General features: G+C 39.9%; 1 long non-coding RNA gene across 8 annotated transcripts in view; it reads left to right on the forward strand.

The window, feature by feature from the left end:
* The window catches only part of LOC118019159, a 63,758-nt gene that overhangs the window by 42,883 nt on the left and 5,021 nt on the right, over nucleotides 1-15,854 (forward strand). For 7 of the 8 annotated variants that reach the window (XR_004681590.1, XR_004681592.1, XR_004681591.1 and 4 more), the window contains 2 exons: nucleotides 7,070-7,149; nucleotides 8,232-9,047. This is a non-coding gene — a long non-coding RNA (uncharacterized LOC118019159). The remainder of the gene's footprint in view (nucleotides 1-7,069; nucleotides 7,150-8,231; nucleotides 9,048-15,854) is intronic. The other variant, XR_004681593.1, reaches the window with a different exon arrangement.

A 15,854-nucleotide genomic window follows, 5' to 3' on the forward strand; every position in this document is an offset into this window, starting at 1 on the left:
TAAATAAAAACTTTTATTTTTCTTATTCTTAATTGATCTAACAAATAATAGTTTGTTCAAAATAATAATAACAATAATATATTCCATTATGTTTGCTTGGGGTGTGTGTATATATACTTGTGTATAAGTGAAATGACTGACAGCAATGATACAAGAGGCAAGAGAGAGGAATTAGGAATATATTGCATTAAAAATTACTTGCACTGCCCAGGAAGCAGTAGAGTGCTATTTGAAAATAGACCCAGATTAGTTGTAAATATATATTACAAACTCCAGGCAACCACTAAAAAAGTAAAAAAGAAAAAGAAAGTTTACATGAGAAAATGGAATCATATGAAATGTTCAATTAAAACCACAAAAGGCAAAAAAAAAAAAAAAAAACCCTGAAAGACAAAAAATATTAACAAAAAACAGGGGCAATGAATAGAAAAGAGTAACAAATATGGTAGCTATTAATCCAGCTATACCAATAATCACTTTAAATATCACTGGTCTAAATACATCTATTAAAAGACAAAGATTGTCAAAGTGGATCAAAACACAAGATCCAAATATATGCTGTCTACAAAAATGCACTTTAAATGTTGATTGATTGATTGATTTGACACAGAGAGAGCACAAGTAGGGGAAGCAGCAGGCAGTGGGAGAGCAGGGCTCAATCCCAGGGCCCTGGGATCATGACCTGAGCTGAAGGCAGCCACTTAACGACTGAGCCACCCAGGTGCCCCAAGAAATGCACTTTAAATATAGAAACTTAAAGTTTAAAAGTAAAGGGATGGAGAAAGATCTACCATGCTAATACTAATCAAAATAGCTGTAGTGGCTATATTAATTTCAGGTAGAGCAAACTTCAGAGCAAGGAAAATTAGAGAAATTATTTAAAAAGGGACATTACATAATGATAAAGGTGTCATACTTCAAGAAGACATCACAATCCTTAATGTGAGTCCCTCACAATAGAGCATCAAAATACATGAGGCAAAAACTGAGAGGACTGCAAGGAAAAAGAAATGAATCCGCTATTATAATTGGAAGCGTCAACATTCCTCTATTAGAAATGGACAGATCCAGGGGCGCCTGGGTGGCTCAGTAGATTAAGCACCCAACTCTTGATTTTGGCTCAGGTCATGATCTCAGGGTCATGAGATTGAGCCCTGCTTCGGGCTCCATGCTGGGCGTGGAGTCTGCTTTGGATTCTTTCTCTCCCTCTCCCCCTGCCCCTACTTGCACACACACGTGTGCACTCTCTCTCTCTAGAAAAAGAAAAAAAAAGAAATGGACAGATCCAGCAAGCATAAAATCAGTAAGAAATATAGTTGAACTCAATAGCACAGTCAACTAGATATGATGGACATCTATGGACTACTTCATCCAACAACAGCAGAATACACATTCTTCTCAAGATCACATGGAACATACACCAAAATAGACTAGATTTGGGGCCATAAAACGTACTTCAAAAAATTTAAAAGACTATAAATCATACAATGTATGCTCTCAGACTAAAATGGAATTAAACTAGAAATCAAAAACAGAAAAAATAGCTGAAAATCCCAAAATGCTTAGAGATTAACGCACTTTTGAATAATACATGGGTCAAAGAAGAAATCTCAAAGGAAATTTAAAAATATTGTAAACCAAAAATAAATAAATAAATAAATAAAAATTAAAAATATTGTAAACCAAATGAAAATGAAAATACAGCTTATCAAAATTTGTGGGAAGCAGTGTGAAGAGAGAAAATTATAGCACTGAATGCATATATTAGAAAAGAAGAAAAATCTAAAATCAATAATCCAAGCTTCCACCTTAGAACACTAGAAAAGGAAGAGTAAATTAAATCCAAGGTAAGCAGAAGAAAAGAAATAGTAAAAACTAGGTCAGAAATCAATGAAATTGAAAACAGGAAATCAGTAGAGAAAAATCAATGAAACAAAAGCTGGTTTTTAAAAATTTTTTGAAAAGATGAAAATCGATAAGCCTTAGCCAGACTAAGTAGGAAAAAAAGAAGACACAAATTACTAATATCAGAAATGAAAGTAGAGACCTCACTACATATCCTTTGGACATTAAATCCTAGGATAATAAAGGAATACTGTGAACAACTCTATGCCTACAAAAATCTATAACCTAGATGAAATAGACCAGTTCCTTAAAATATACAATCTGCCAAAACTCACACAAGATGATATAAACAATCTGGATTGCATATATCTGTTAAGGAAATTGAATTAATAATTAATAACCTTCCAAAACAGAAAGCATGGGGCCCAGATGGGTTCATTAGTGAATTCTACCAAACCTTAAAAAAAATTTATACCAGTTCTCTACAATCTCTTCCAGAAAATAGAAGCAGAGGGGATATTTCCAAACTCATTCTAAGAGACCAGCATTACCCTAATACCAAAACCAGACAAAGACATTATAGGAAAATGACAGACCAACATCTCTGGTGAACATAGATACAAAAATCTTCAGTGATCAAGCTCTATTTCAAAGCTGTAATCATCAAGACAGTATGGTACTGGCACAAAAACAGACACATAGATCAATGGAACAAAATAGAAAATTCAGAAATGGACCCTCAACTCTATGATCAACTAATCTTCAACAAAGCCGGAAAGAATATCCAATGGAAAAAGGACAGTCTCATCAATAAATGGTGTTGGGAAAATTGGACAGTGACATGCAGAAGAATGAAACTGGGCCATTTCCTACACCATACACAAAAATAGATTCAAAATAGATGAAAGACCTAAATGTGAGACAGGAATCCATCAAAATTCTAGAGAACACAGGCAAAAACCTCTTCGACCTCGGCCACAGGAATTTCTTGCTAGACACGTCACCAAAGGCAAGGGAAACAAAGGCAAAAATGAACTATTGGGACTTCATCAAGATAAAAAGCTTCTGCACAGCAAAGGAAACAGTTTACAAAACCAAAAGACAACCGACAGAATGGGAGAAGATATTTGCAAATGACATATTGGATAAAGGGCTTGTATCCAAAATCTATAAAGAACTTACCAAACTCAACACCCAAAGAACAAATAATCCAAGAAATGGGCAGAAGACATGAACAGACATTTCTCCAAAGAAGACATGCAAATGGCCAACAGACACATGAAAAAATGCTCCACATCTCTTGGCATCAGGGTAATACAAATCAAAACCACAATGAGATTCCACCTCACACTGGTCAGAATGGCTAAAATTAACAAGTCGGGAAACAACAGATGTTGGTGAGGATGTGGAGAAAGGGAAACCCTCCTATACTGTTGGTGGGAATGCAAGCTGGTACAGCCACTCGGGAAAACAGTATGGAGGTTCCTCAAAAAGTTGAAAATAGAGCTACCCTATGACCCAGCAATTGCACACTGGGTATTTACCCCAAAGATACAAATGTAGTGATCCGAAGGGGCACATGCACCCCAATGTTGATAGCAGCAATGTCCACAATAGCCAAACTATGGAAAGAGCCCAGATGTCCATTGACAGATGAATAGATAAAGAAAATATGGTATACACGCACACACACACACACACACAATGGAATATTACGTAGCCATCAAAAAAATGAAATCTTGCCATTTGCAATGACATGGGTGGAACTAGAGGGTTTTATGCTAAGTGAAATAAGTCATTTAGAGAAAGACAATTATTATATGATCTCACTGACATGTGGAATTTAAGAAACAAAACAGAGGAGCATAGCGGAAGAGCAGAAAAAATAAAACAAGACAAAACCAGAGAAGGAGACAAACCATAAGAGACTCTTAATCATAGGAAATAAACTGAGGGTTTCTGGAGGGGGGAGGAGTGGAGGGATGGGGTAACTGGGTGATGGACATTAAGGAGAGCATGTGATGTAATGAGCACTGGGTATTATATAAAACTGATGAATCACAGGCCCATATCTCTAAAACCAGTAATACATTATATGTTAATTAATTGAATTTAAATTTAAAAAGTTTAAAAAAATCCTCAGTGAAATGATAACAAATTGAATCCAACAATGTATAAAAATAATTTTGCACCAGGACCAAATGAAACTTATTCCAGGTGTGCAAGGCCGATTCAACATTACATGATCAGTATAATCCTAACACATCAATAGGCTAAAGAAGAAAAATTATCAGATGAATAGATGCAGAGAAAATATGTGACAAAATTCAACATTCTTTTATGATAAAAAAAAATTTTCAGAAAACTAGGAATAAAGGGGAATGTCCTCAGCTGGATAAATAACACACAAAAAAACTAAATCTAACGTCATAATTAGTGGTGAGAAACTTGAAGGTTTTGTGTGAAGATCAGGAATAAGACTAGGATGTCCCTCGTCATCACTCATTTTCACCCTGGTACTGGAAATCCTAGCTAATGAAATAAAACAAGAAAAGGAAATAAAAGATATATAGATTGGGAAAGAAGAAATAAAACTGTCTTTGTTCACAGAAGATACTATTATCTATATAGAAATTACAAAATAGGGGTGCCTGGGTGTCTCAGTTAGTTAAGCGTCAGACTCTTGATTTTGGCTCAGGTCGTGATCCCAGGGTCCTGGGATTGAGTCCTGCATCAGGCTTCTTGCTCAGTGGGGTGTCTGCTTCTCCCTCTGCCTGCCACAGCCTCTGCTTGTGCTTGCTCTCTCTCTCTCTCACAAATAAATAAATAAATAAATAATTTTTAAGTTAAAAAAACAAATAAAAATAAGTTTATCTAAAAGGGAAAAATAAACCAATTAACTAACAACAACAAAAAAATCCACACAGATAAAATACAGATCTTTAGCCTTAACAAAGTGACCCTGTACCTTTGAAACCTTCCTTTCTCAATTTTCCATCACAAACTTCTGCTCTAGCCAAAGCAGCCTATTCAAGGTTCCCCAAATAAATCTGTCCTTTCCCACTATTATCCCAGCTCACAATATCTTCTCTCCCTCTCTCAAGGTCCTACACCTTCCTAATTTGTCCTCTCTAGAAGTGATGTCTCCAGCCTCTGAAGTCCCCTGTATTTGTGCCAATCATCTGGCTCTTAGCATTGGCTACCCTGTGGTATTAGATAGAGCATATGGTTTTTATATATGGGTATTAGCTCTCTGGTATGCACATTCTTTTAGGACAAGGACCTTGCCTTATGATTTGTGGCATCTCCCTCAGACCTGCTTGTATTTAAGAATTAAATCAAACCATCAAAACCTGCATTAAAATTTCATAATGATAAGTGACCACAAAACTTGCACACTGGGAGATGCATCTCATAGTCCCTCGGTGTCACAGTGTCACCAGCGGAAATCATTCCAAAGCAGCATTCAGAGTCACCGTCTGATCTTCAAGGAGCTGGACTCCTGCGAATTATTATTCCTGCCTTGGTGGTGAAGGTCTCAGGCCCCTCAATGTTAGGGAGTGACTTTAGTCTGGAAAACCTTTACATGGCTATTACCAGAAAGGCCAGCCCTCACTATGCTCAGCTTTAGGAAGAGTGAAAATGAACCCCTTTCCAAGATAATGATTGGACAGCCTTTTCCTGGGCAGGAAGCTGTCAGCTCTGTCATCTCTCTTATTCCTTCAGAGCACTAGTGCAGTATTTCTCAACTGGGTATAATGGAGAATGTCCAAATTTGATGGTGGTGGTGGGAGAGGGTATCACGAAAGCTTCTCAGTTGGCCCCATGTCCCACTTCCCCACTCAGCCCAACCGTGCCCACACTGATTGAGAACCACCATTCTGTTAGGTGTTTAGTACAAGGGTACATCTCTCCTCCTAACTATGTATATTCTAGCAGGGAAGTCAGATTCTTTTTAGTGTACCCTAAGTATACAAACATTTCAGGTAAAAAATACTTTACCTTTACCCCAAATTATCTGAGCCATGATTTCAGTCTGATCATTTTGTTGTAACAGTTCCAACCTTAAAGTATTCAACCTTAGAGGATTCCACAGCTCCGCCTTGTTCTGTAGAGAAGTCTGTGTGTCCATAAAAATACACACATTTCTTTGTCCTTGTGAGTGTGAATAATTATATGGGATTTTGATAGCATGTGTACCATATGTATTGTGCATGCAGGTACATGCATGCATAACATACTAATTGAATTGTTCTAAAAAACACAAATATTTTGCAGGACTACAGAAACACACACTAAATATCTAAATCTACAAACTGCTGACAAACAGCACCTTTTCTAACAAAAGAGAGCAGTTTAATAACAGTGTTAGAAAGCTGGCAATATGTTTGTTAAAATCTTTAATTAGGGACAGGCTTCCCAGAGGCCTCTGAAGGCAAAAGGTGTAAATGGAGAAACTGTCCCAGCCTGCATGCTCCATGGTGGCTCTGTTCCGAGCACAGATGGGCTGGTGAGGAAACTGTGAATGGACAAATGATAACAGACTATTCTGTCATTCCAACATCAGCTCATTAGCAATCTGCCAGAGATTTAATATGGATACTGGTGAAAATGCAGAAATCACATGATCGTTACACGATCGTACACATGTCTAACTGAAAGGCCATTGTAAATTGATTGCCATGATGGCTATTAATAAAATGATAATGTCATGGAAGTACATTGGATGCATTGTGCTCTTGTTGGAAAATGATGATTTTGTGTGCTCTTCGGCCATCACAGGAAGCTGAGATAACAATAGTTTTATGATGGAAATCATTAATAGATAAACAGCTAGACCAGCATGGTAGGATATGTGAGGGATATGATACCATACAGGTTTCCAAAGAATGAACAGTGACATTTCTCAGTTCTGAAAAAGACTCTGTCAACAACTTTAAATTCCCTTGATTCACAAACCTGGTTTTCAAATGATGTTAAACTTGCTAGTTAGTGAGTTCAAATATTTGCTGTTGAAATATATTTTAAAAAGGAAAAGAAAATATATTTGTTTACCTTGTGTATACACAACAGGCTAAATCTGATGGATAATCAATGTTTGGTGTTTGAAGGAAGAAAGAGAATGAATATTTATAGAGCACCTATTATATGTCAAGTACTTTACATTTGTGATCTTAATTTAATTTTCACAACAACCTAATGAGATATTTTCCCCATTTTACAGGCATAGAAGTAACTAAAAAACAAATATTATGTGTCTGAGCCCCAGCAAGATTATGTGACTTCATCAAGATAGTATGGCTGGTAAGTGGAGATGATTCTATTTGAACTTAGTTAAATATGGTTCCAAAGCTCATCTTTTTTCCACTGCATTATACTGCCTCTCACAGTGTCTGTCATGCACCCCACGGAGTAACCTTTTAGGATCATTATTACTTCCTATGGACAGGCTCAAGTGCCCCAGAGATTCAGCTGGGCAAAACTTAGATAAAGCCATTCAGTGTTAATGGCACAAATGGACACTGACTTATTTAATGTATATATTTTAAATTTCTTTTAGGGGGATATTTGTGCTTCAATATTGGGACATGTTTGTATACAACATAAGGAGTTAGACTAATGATTTATAAAATCTAGCCAAAAAACTCTGTAAGAGGGCATATACTATATGATACTAGTTATATAAAGCTCAAAAACAGGGTCAAACTAATTAAATCTGTTAGTGAGGATGGTGGCTATCTTTGGGGAGAATACTGGCTGTAAGCTGGCACCAGGGGATATCTGGAGTTGGGGTATTTTCTGTTCTTGATTTGGATGCTAATTTATACCAGCATGTTGAGTTAGTAAACTTGTGATTTGAATACTTTCTTTTATGTATATCATACTCAATAACATTTACCCCCCCAAAATGGAAGACAACCTTTTTCCCTTATAATGATTGAAATTGGATGCCTACCTGTTTTCCATATTTTTGTGACCTTGGGCAAAATTGTTCTTTACACGAAGCTTGTAGTTGGAAATCTCTTTCTGGATGGAGTTGGGAGATTGTAAGTAGGGGAATGTGTGCCTGCCTTTGTTCCCATGAGTGAGTGTATGTATACTTTCTTAAGTGCACTCATATCTCGGAAATGGAGAAATACCTATATTCTTTCTTACTCTCATTTCTCAAACTTTTGGAAAACTCGGAAACAGAATGCCAGTCAAATGTGAATTTTATACAAGTGGAACTTGGGGATGGAGCTGTCTCATTTGGTGATTCTTTGTTGGCAGCAATCTCCCTATGCAAATGGCAGTGGCAGGCACCCTCCCCTCTAGGAACCAAGATGTTAAATCCGCTCTTACCATGTGCCTTTGCCCCATCCCTCCTCAACTTTTCTCATTGCCAGGCTCCATGGAAGAGCCAAGGGGTTGCTTGAAGAGGATTTATGCATCCCACAGACACCTGACAGGCCTATTCTAAGGGCCCTTGGACATACTTACCCTGTTCACCCATGCCTCAGATGTCCTTCCTGTCTTGGGACATATACCTGTCTTCGTGACCCACCCTTTTTATCAACAAGATAACTACAAATAAGGTAGATTATTGAAATGCTGCACGGCATAGCCTCTGCCAAAATGAAGAGTTCACTTTTAGAACTTTATCCTAAGAAAATCATCAGACGAAAGATAAGTATTTGCAAAGATGTTTACTTCCTAAGGTGCGGTTTGAGAATTAGAAACATCAGTATCACTTGCAGTGCTTGATAAAATGCATATCCCTGGGTCTTATGCCTTTCTTATTGACATAGAATCTCTAGATGTGGAGCACAGCCATCCACGTATTTAAAATAACTCGGGTGATTCTTAGTCACATTGAAGTTTGATATACAGGGATGTATTTTCAATGTAACTTAAAAGAGGAAGAAAAGGAAGGGATTTAATAACATTTTTGTTGCCCAATATGTGCGTAGGTGATGCCAGAGTATCAGCAGTGCTTATCTCTGGATGATATCCTTATTTTTCACTGCTTTCCTCTATATTTTCTGATTTTTTTTTTTTTTGCAATGTATCACTTTTGTATTCTAATAACTCAGTAAACTTATTTTAAAAAAAGAAAGTATTTGATATTTGATTTCCTGGACAGGTTCCCCAAGTGTACTATCCCAGTGAACTTCATAGCTGGTTAATTCAGAAGATAGCACTGGCTGTCTGATCCTCTTAAGGTATGAAATATTTAGAAGAATCCCTCTGTTGGTCCATAGATCAGTCAATACTGCCACTGGAGTAGAACCTTCTGAACACAGTGGTGGCTTTATGGCTACTGTTTTATTATATCACAAGGATTTTTATTCATTAGAACTGGTGCTTTTTGTGGAGGATAAGAATGGGGAGGAGGGCTGAGAAATGCATTCTCTGATTTTGGGAAGTGAATCTGGTGCTTGAAGAAAGACGGTCTGACTCTTGTAAACAGAAGATCCTCAGTAACAGAGAAGAGTACTGAAGAAAGCAGTTGCATCCTGCTTTTTATGCTCTCACTCAGCCTCTTGCCCCTAAAAGTGTCCTTTTCTTCTCTTCCTCCTCCCCCTCCCCCCCCTTCTTCATCAGCTTGTTCTTATACTGAAAGAGAAGCAAAAATGAGATCCACCGAAAGTCTGGTATTTTGCCACTCAGACTACAATCTTGAGAATGCATTTTTCTTAATCTAATTCTGTTTTAAATGTTGTCAGGATGTACCATAATTGGTTGTGGTAAATGACACTGGAACCACATTGCTACTCACTCTGGAAATGATATGAGCTCAGCATGCTGCTGATCAAATGCACTTCTGCATTAAAACTATTACAAGCAGAATATGCCCCGATGGAATTCTTTCCTCCTAATAGTTTTCCACGGTTGATGCTGAAAGGGTTCTGTCAATCAAGCCTGAAAATCAGCTTAGCACCCTGACTTGGGTTAATAAAATGTAGCTGCCAGGCTCTCAGCTCAGAGGCCACTGTTCCTTGGTTCGAACATTATCAAGCCACAGTAAAAATGCCTCATTATAATTGATACTCACCAGTAATACACTTTTTTTAATGCAAAGAATATCTCCAAAAAGAGTCTTTGCCTTACACACAGTCTCCTAAAAAAGAGACCCATATCAAAGAAAGAGGGCTAAGAGGAAGTAGGACAGGCAAATGCATTTTCACAAGTACCCTGGAGACAGACTTGGGGCAGATTCTGGCTTTCTTGGGTGGCTTGGAGTCAAGATAATGCACCAAGAATCAATACAGAAGTAGGAATACGGCCCAGAATAGATGGTTGTGAAGGGGGCTCTGATAGCATTGTCACCAATAATGGGAAGATGAGAATTCCAAATGAAAAAATTATTTTAGTAAGGAACACAAGATGTCACAATGCAGAAAGGCTGTGACAACTGATATGCCAGTTAAAGGGGTAAAAAAGCTTCTTGAACCACTAAGGCACTGCCTGGCTATGTAGTCCCCACATCACTGAGTCTCAGTTCTTCTCAGACTAAGACTTAGGATTCCGGGTCTCTTCAAACAGAAATATTATTCTTCTGGTTTCCTGGACACAGGCACCCACACTAAAACAATCCATGTTAGAAGGACATTAGGGAGGTCAAAGTGCTGGAGAAAACCTTGCTGGATTTCAAACGAATTCTACTTTCTAGGAAGTTTTGCTGGCTGCCCCTGAGGAGGAAGATGAAATAAACAAACAAAGCCTGGGGTGAGGGGCAGCTATTTCCAGCCTGGAATTCTCAGCATGGTGGAATACCAGGGAAGATGTACAACAAAGTAGGAAACTGAGGAAGGAACATTACTAATTATACTTCAATACTGTTTATGTGAGGGTCTCTATTCAGAGGCAACTGGGATGATTTCACAGGAAGAGAGAAGAAAACAGTTTTTCATGGGTGGTAGAGCTACTGTTAGTGAAGTTTTAATGAAGCACTCTGGGCATGGTCTTCTTAGCACAACCAAAATGGCTCTGGCGGCTGTGGGGTCACATGACATTAATATGAGGGAATGCTTGACTTCATTCTGTTTGCTTCATGTTCCTCTCCAAACATTAATTGTCTGAGTTTCCCTATTCAAGTGAAAAGAATAAGCATATGCGAATTTTTCACTTGATTGTTGCATTACACTGGCCTGTATTTCTTCCAGATGCATTTCTGTTCAGGTTGTATATTCTAGCACACGTCCCCCCCAGGTACAGGTGAGGAGCAGAGGCTCCTGCACTCCCTGTAGGCTGAATTATGACTGGTATATATTGAGGACTTGTGCTGTGCCTTGTACTAAGCTCTTTATAAACCTTATCTCCACCTGATCCCCACATAACCCTGTGAAGTTGGTAATGTTCATTTTATTCCCAATTTACAGAAGATTGAGTAAGAGGAAGGTTGAGTAACTTGCTCAAAATCATCCAGCTAGTAAGTGGATTCTAACCTGGCCTGTCTACAAAGCTCCACTGCAGTGCTCTTTACCTTCTGGGATGATGATGCTCCATGCTTGAGCCACTCCTGATGTGAATTTTTAGTGTCCTATATTTGGTAGGAAAGGATGCTCTGTTTCTATCCCTGGAGCAAGTCCTGGGTTACTCTGGGAACCAGACCTGCTTTGAGAAATTGTTGTCGCTGGAGAGGAGATAGTCTGCTAAGGAAAGAGCTCTAGCTTTAAGGTCAGAGTGATCTGGCTTTTAATCTTGGCTCTTACACTTGCTAGCTGTGTGACCTAGGCCAGGTAACTTAACCTCCTGAACTTCAGCTACCCAGCATTCTACTTTACATAGAAAAAGCCAAAACATTATTAGTGGTATAAAACCTCTAGATTATATTCAGGTTCTGTGCTTTGGAAGGTGACACATCTAGGGGGTGGGAAGTGAGAATACGAAGAGGATAAAGGATCTAAGGAAGAAAGAGAGGAGTGAAACAGAGACTTGAGCATTGCTTCTTCTCATTTCAGTTTTTTATGACTTTTAAAAATAATCCTGTCACATAAATAGAAAGTGAGTCTCAGTGTAGGAGTGACATCCTCAGTTGGAAACTAACATTGGTGGTTACTGGAGAGAGATGATCATCTGTAAGTCTTTCAACAGCCCAGTATGGTAAGATGAGTAGCCCACCAATACAGTTGAGGAAACCAAGAAAAGTTGAGCAACTTGCCCAATATCACACAGCTATTGAGTGGGATTTAAAACCTAGGACCATCTAGCACCAAATGCTGTCCTCTTGCCACGACACTCTTCTGGACCCATGCAACACTGAGTTCTAGGTGTGTTGCAGGTAACTTGGACCCACTTCTCTACTGCCTTCCCCAGCGTCCTGGCTGTGGGGCCGGCTGAGCTCTCCACCCACTGTAGTACATAGAGCAGTGGGGCCAGAAGCAGGGCTCCCTGCAAAGTAATGCAGAAAATTTGATACTGGAAAAAGTCACTAAAGGTAAATCCACTTAAAATGGGTTTCCCAAATTTCACTGTAGTTAAAAAAAAAAAAAAAGAAAAAAAAAAAGGACTAGGACCTTATCTTGAAAATGAAACTGACACTAAAGCAAAATGAAATTAAAATGACCTGCTTCCCTTGGTTTCCTTTTCCTGGGCTCTGCCCACTATGGGGACACTTTACTTTAGTGGGCTCCAGGAGGAAAGCACCATGCTTTTGCCTCCATGCCTGCCACAGTGGGCACTGAATAAATGCTGGAATCCCCCTCTTCAGCAAGGCCTACAGGTCCCTGACTGGGGATGGCCACACTCCTTGGACACCAGGTCTTGACCACTGACCAGTGGTCAGTGTACTTCTCTACTTCCCTGTCTCCACTTCCTCCAGTTCATCGAATTTTGGTTCAGCCTTTCCCCTCATATTATTCGGGTCACAGCTGAGAGTTCTGGTGAATCTAATAAGAAATCTTCCTTGAACACCTTGAAACAAAAGCCTGAAGATCCTAGAACAATTTCACACTAAAAATCTCTTTCATTCAGGGGCACCAGGGTGGCTCAGTCAGTTAAGTGTCTGCCTTCAGCTCAGGTCATGATCCCGGGGTCCTGGGATGGAGCCCCACGTCAGGCTCCCTGCTCAGCTGGGAGTCTCCTTCTTCCTCTGCCCCTCCCCCCTGCTCATGCCCTCACTTTCTCTCTCTGTCTCAAATAAATAAATAAGAATCTTTTTTTAAAAATCCTTTTCATTCAACAAATATATGTTGCTGATTTGAGCTCTGGGGCTCTGAGTCCAACATAGGCTAGATGCTGGTGATAATGTGGTGAAAAGCCAGGTCCAGCCCTGACCCTTCTGTTAGCTTTCAACTCCCACCTGCCTCATTCCTGAGAGCCACCATCCCTACCCAATGTGTACCCTCTCCAGTCTTATCCTCTGCCATCTTTAGCCAGTCCAGCCTTCCCTGCCACCCCAGTTGCCTTTCCAGGTGCTCGGTCCTACATACACACAGGTGGGGCATGTGTCTTCTCCCCTCCACTGAATCAGCAGTGGGATGACATTGTCTTAGAATTCTGCTACTGCTTCTCAAACATCCTTCTAAAGTCCTCAGGTGAGACTTATTGTTTCATATTCATTTATTTATTAATTCACTCACCCATCAGTTATATACTGTACCCTGCCTATAACCACACAGCATAGGGTTCGAGCATGGACTCTGGAATGAGAGTGATTTTAAATCCTGGCTCTGCCACTTATTAGCTGGGGGACCTTGGGCAAGTTGCTTTTTGTTCTCCTTGCCTCAGTTTACTCATGTATAAAATATGGGATGTTAGTATTACCTACTCCATGGGGTATTAGAAGGGCTAAGTGAGTTAAGTCATGTAAAGTGCTTAGAACAGCACTTTACACAAAGACACCCTCAGTGAGTGTAAGCCACTGTGGCTGTTGAGTGCCAGTGCTGGGCTGGGAGCTAGGATGCAGTGGTAAACGGTACAGAGACAGTCACAGAAGCAAATATAAGAAAGAAGGAGTTTGTAGCAGGCTTAGTGCCAGGCGCTGGAGTGCATAGTGGGAGGAAACTGCAGACTCACCTGAAGGGCTTGCTAAACACTAAGGCCTGAGTTCCTTTCTGGAGGCTCTTGAGGTGAATCTGTTTTCTTGCCTTTTCCAACTTCTAGAGGTTGCCCATATTCCTTGGTTAGTATCCCCTTTCATCTTCAAAGCTAACAATGGCTGGTCAAGTCATTTTTATGATGCCATCTCTCTGGTTCTGACTTTTCTGTCTCCCCATTTAAGGATCCTTGTGACTGCATTGGGCCTACCTGGATAAACCAGAATAATCTATGTTGAAGTGAGCTAACTAGCAATCTTAATTCCATCTGTAATCTTAATTCCCCCTTGCCTTGTAAGGTAAGATATTAACAGTTTTCAGGATTAAAGCATGTATAGCTTTGGGTAGGACCAATATTCTGCCTATCAATACACTTACTTTCAGAGTTTTTAATTTAGTAGGTCTGTGGTGCGGCCCAATAATTTGTATTTGTAACAAGTTCTCGGATGATGCTGATGCTTCTGATTCAGGAGCACACTTTGAGAACCACTGGTGGAGAGACCTTGGTCATTCACGTCTTCATCCATTCAGCAAGCTTTTTGGATCTCTATGTATGAGCCCAACGCTGTACCAGCTGCTGGGAATAGTGCCTGCCAATTTTTTTTAAAAAGCCCATAATCTAACAAAGGGGGCAAACAATTTCAGTTTGGTGTGATCTATAGTCTAATAAAGCTATGTGCAAGGTGCTAAGCATTCCCAGAGAAGAGAGCAACTAACAGGAGCAAGGGTGGGCTTTATTGAGGAGGTGACATTTGAACTGGCCATTAAAGAATAAAGAGATTACAGGGCACCTGGGTGGCTCAGTTGGTTAAGCAACTGCCTTAGGCTCAGGTCATGATCCCAGGGTCCTGGGATCGAGCTCCGCATCACATTGGGCTCCCTGCTCGGCGGGGGGCCTGCTTCTCCCTCTCCCTCTGCTGCTTCCACTGCTTGTGCTCTCCTGCTGTCTCGTTCTGTCAAATAAATAAATAAAATCTTTAAAAAAAAAAAAGAATAAAGATATTTCCAGGAAGTTAAGGAGGAGAAGAATATGGCAGCTGTTGGGAATAGCAGATGAAAAAGAGCGTGTGTTCAGGGAATGAGAAATAATTCTATGTGGTTGGAGTGGATAATGCATTGCCGTGGGAGAAGGATCAAAGTTGATAGAAAAATACCATGCTGTATTAAGGAATATAGTGGACCTGTCTAAGTTACCTGCTCATCGCACTCTGTCTTCTTTGAGAACATTCCTCTTTACAGATCCTACTGAAGATGTGAACCTCAGGCTGGCCTGTTTTGTCCACATGACCTTACTTGACCCATGAGCTAAGCCAATCGGATTTCCTTTCTCAGTAACTTATTCTAAGAGATATGAAAGTTAGGTAGACTTGGATTAGAATGCCTGTGGTGGGCCATGTGCTTGATGAACATGTAGGGGGTGGTGAGGAGAGGGTAGGGAGGAGTCTGCAGGAGAACGAACAAGGCGAAGTCACAGCATGAAGCAGAGATGAGATACAAAAGGCAGCAAGAGAGGAGCCAGCAAACATGGGACATTATCCCAAGCCACTACCCTGCTGCCTGGCTATCCTTCCTTCGTGGAAGTCCACGCCTCCCTCCCTTCCTTCTTCTCTCCTTCCTTTCTTTAGGATTCCTTCTTCTTTTTTAAAAAAATACTTTATTAGAGCAGTTTTAGGTCTACAACAAAACTAAATGGAAGGTGCAGAGATTTCCTGTATAGTCCCTGTCCCCGCACAAGCGAAGCCCCTCCCATTATTATCTCCCAGCACCGCTCATCACATGGTACATTTTTTACCAAGGGTGAACTTACCTGGACACATCATAATCACCCAAAGTCCATCCCTGTTTCTTTATAATACATTTCTTTTTACTATTTATTTATTTTTTAAAGGTTTTATTTCTTTGAGACAGAGAGAGAGAGCACAAGCAGGGGGAGTGGGAGAGGGAGAAGCAGGCTCCCCGCTGAGCAGGGAGCCCGCTGGATGCAGGGCT

The sequence above is a fragment of the Mirounga leonina genome, unplaced genomic scaffold, assembly GCF_011800145.1.
Source record: "Mirounga leonina isolate KUSES-001 unplaced genomic scaffold, KU_Mleo_1.0 Mir_173, whole genome shotgun sequence".
Classification (NCBI taxonomy): Eukaryota; Metazoa; Chordata; class Mammalia; order Carnivora; family Phocidae; genus Mirounga; species Mirounga leonina.